The 3,441-nt window shown below is 39.6% G+C and overlaps 1 long non-coding RNA gene across 1 annotated transcript in view; it reads left to right on the forward strand.

Moving 5' to 3' along the window:
* The first annotated feature begins 559 nt into the window (after positions 1-559).
* Positions 560-3,441, forward strand: part of LOC125483514 — a 73,646-nt gene continuing 70,764 nt past the window's right edge. Inside the window, exon 1 of the long non-coding RNA XR_007262475.1 lies at positions 560-780. This is a non-coding gene — a long non-coding RNA (uncharacterized LOC125483514). The remainder of the gene's footprint in view (positions 781-3,441) is intronic.

Genomic DNA, 3,441 nt, shown 5'->3' on the forward strand with positions numbered 1-3,441 from the left:
TGGCTCCTCCATCAGCTGTGGTGGGATTTGAACCTCAGTCCCCAGAACATTACCTGGGTCTCTGGTTAACAGTCCAGCGCTAATACCACGAAGCCATCACCTCCCCGTATTGTTTTATGCTGGTGTTTAATTCCAGATTATTTTATTTGGAATTCAAACTACCTGCCATGGTGATATTTGCCTCCCTTATCCCCAGAACTTTATCTTGGTTCTGGATTATCAGTCCAGTGATTTAACCACTGTGCCACTCTTTCCCCTGTTAGGGCAATACGCTTTCTTTAGTAGATTGAGGATTATGTCAATATATTTTTTATGGCAGCCATAAAAATCTGAATGAAAATATGTATGAACTACATTGCATTTTCAGAACAGAAACAGGGCATTCAACCCATATTCATGCCAGTATTTATAGTATATTTTATCTAAGTCTATCAGCATCTTGATAACCCAGTCAGCAGAGGCTTCCTTTCAGTAGGTAGATTAATGCTTAGAGATGGTACTCGTTGTTTTGCAAAGCAATTGTGTGCAATCATGGCTTGAAGCCACACACACCATTACTGAGGTTAGAAGGTTTGGCCACTGAGTGAGCAGGGGCTCTAGATCCTACCATTGAGAAATCTGGAGTTTGTCCAGTAAAGGACATGTGTTGTGAAGGACATTACTGAACAAATTGTGTCAACAACAGCCTCTGCCTGGAATGACTGGTGCAACAACAACAACTAGCAAATCCAACCAAAGCTCAGTTCCCAGGAGGACAGTTAAAAATATCATAAATATAAGGTAAAATATAACATAAACATAAACGTAACATAAAATATAATAATCTAATTTATTTTTGCTGGGAAATATTTGATTGCTTCAGTTTAAATTAGGTACTTGAATTAATATTTAACCTAAGAAGCCCATTTTAAGTTTTGACTTTATTTCTTTATTTTTCTACTTTATATTAAGAAGGACTGTAATGTTTAGCTTTTGACTATGTTTCTTTATTTTCTGTACCTAAGATTTTGGGCCTAGGTACCTTTGTACCTAAGATGGTGCCAGGAATGACAACATTGTACACCTTTTACTGTGCTCCTGTACTTCTGTACTTGAGTACACATGACAATAAAGTCTAATTCAAAACCTGATTGGGGGATTAACACAGGAATATTAGATTAACATTTACCATTCAGTAAAACATACACCTAAGATTTTTTTTTGTAAACAGAGGAGAAACCAAACTTGGAAACACGCCATGGTTAATTCCTTGCACAACAAGTTGCTGATAGGAAATATACACATCTGAAAATAAAGCTGTCCTGTAGTTCTTGTTATGACGCTAATACAAAAGCAAACAAAGGTAGCTCTGCTAAGTGAAACCATATTTAGAATGAAAAATAATGGGCTACCAATTCTTATTATTTTGCTGGATGCTGTACTTTGAATAAGCAAAATTGACCAATGACATTGTCAACTAACTCTGGGTTTTAAGGCTGAATTCAAAATAACATTTGTTAGAAATTGAATGGTCACGTTGCCAATAGTTAGAGCACACTGACAATGAGCCCTGCTGTTCCACAAGGTGTCACAAATGTATAAATACTCAATTAATCCACCAAGATGAGCAATGTGCCTGACTGATTGCTATTCCAGACAGAAGCAAATCACACCCAGATTTCATTATTAACAGATCTATTTATTGTAAACATGCTTTAACAAATGGTGATAAAAGAAGGGATCACACACTATGATTATTCAACATTCATGGTTTAAAGATAAAGTTGCCACAATTCCAGCTGGCAGCTCCATCATTAGACGGGAATGACTAGTAGGGAGCTTAATCTAAGTGTCATCATACCTCAGGCAGAACTTTTATGGTAATGTCAGCCAGTATGCAAATTGAACCCAAGCTGTTAGCATCACTCATTATCACAAACCAGTCATCCAGCCAACTGAGCTAACCAACCCCATTACCATACATTGCATACCCCTTTAAGACTCCAAACTGATTCCGAGGAAGGGTCACTGGACTCGAAACGTTAACTCTGATTTTTTCTTCACAGATGCTGCCTGACCAGCTGAGCTTTTCCAGCAACTTCTGTTTTTGTTCCTGATTTACAGCATCCGCAGTTCTTTCAATCTTTAGTTAGAGTCAGGTTGAATCCAATGAGGCTAGTTATATTTTTTTGTGTCTGGCTGTCTCTGATTGAAGTTCAGGGAGTTATGGAGGTACGTCTGATTGTGTCAGCTCCAGATACAAAGTTAAAGTTGTGATATATCATGAGCCAATTTTGGCTTGGACTGGAGTGATGCACTGGTGTGATAGTACCCTCTTGTGGTGTTGTATATGTGCACACACCAGGATAAATCAGTGTTAAATTGGTGTTTTAGATGGGTTGGGGAGGGCTCAATAACCAGAGCCAGGGATTCCAATTGGGTCTATGGTGCTTGGGCTAGGGGAGGCGTCACAGTGTTTGGGTCAAGGGCCCAGGCCAGAGGTAGTACCAGGGTTTGTGATTTCTGTCTCTGAGATTGCTGCACAAATTTTATTCTGTCCTGCAAAACAAAATCACATTTGGTAATGAGGTGGGTCATGAATACTATCATCAAACAAATTTGGATTTGACAGTTTAGAGCAAGCCAGCAGAGGAATTAAAAGGATTTTTTGTTGTTTTGCTAAGTAATAGTTTTAAAAATATGGTCTTCGTGGAAAGGCCATTTGTATACATGACTGGACTAGCCTTTGAAGGTGGAAACATCAACGTTGTATTGTTAGGAGACTGGGAGTGTGCAGTCACAACCAAGAGACTTCCAGCATTTGTGATGGTTTTTCACTGTTAACGATACCATGGATGTTATTGATCATTCAGCTGTAAATGAAGCAGTGATGAAAGGAAAAGGGTGATGCTTCTGACTGAAACAGGCTCAAAAGTATATGAAACACTGAAGAATTTGCTCACTCCTGCTGAGCCAAAACACAAAGCTGACAGCCATTTTGTGTGATAACAAAGTGTAGAGCTGGATGAACACAGCAGGCTAGGCAACATCAGAGGAGCAGGAAAGCTGACATTTCGGGTCTGGACCCTTTGAACCATTTTGTGTGATCTTGAGCAGCACGATGGCCTCAAGGCGTTGGAGATTGCAGACGGCTATCAGTTTGGAGCAAGAGATCAGTTAGACAGTGAGAATACTGGAGACATACCTTGGAAAAGATATCCATCCCTTGTCATTCTGGAGATTGTCAAGAGAGTGAGAGAGGATTACAGGACTGATTTGTGTGCACTTTAATAGTTCACCCCAGGTTGCTGACGTTGCCAAAGTTCATCAGTAGTTGCCAAACAGCACTGTTAATGGATAGGCTGGAAGGTAACTTGAGAGAAGTCAGAGTTAACAACTGCCAATCTTTGGGAAAAGTAAATGAGCTGAGTTAGCAGAAGACACCAGCAACAGCAGTTACAA

The sequence above is a fragment of the Rhincodon typus genome, chromosome 7, assembly GCF_021869965.1.
Source record: "Rhincodon typus isolate 14 chromosome 7, sRhiTyp1.1, whole genome shotgun sequence".
Lineage (NCBI taxonomy): Eukaryota > Metazoa > Chordata > Chondrichthyes > Orectolobiformes > Rhincodontidae > Rhincodon > Rhincodon typus.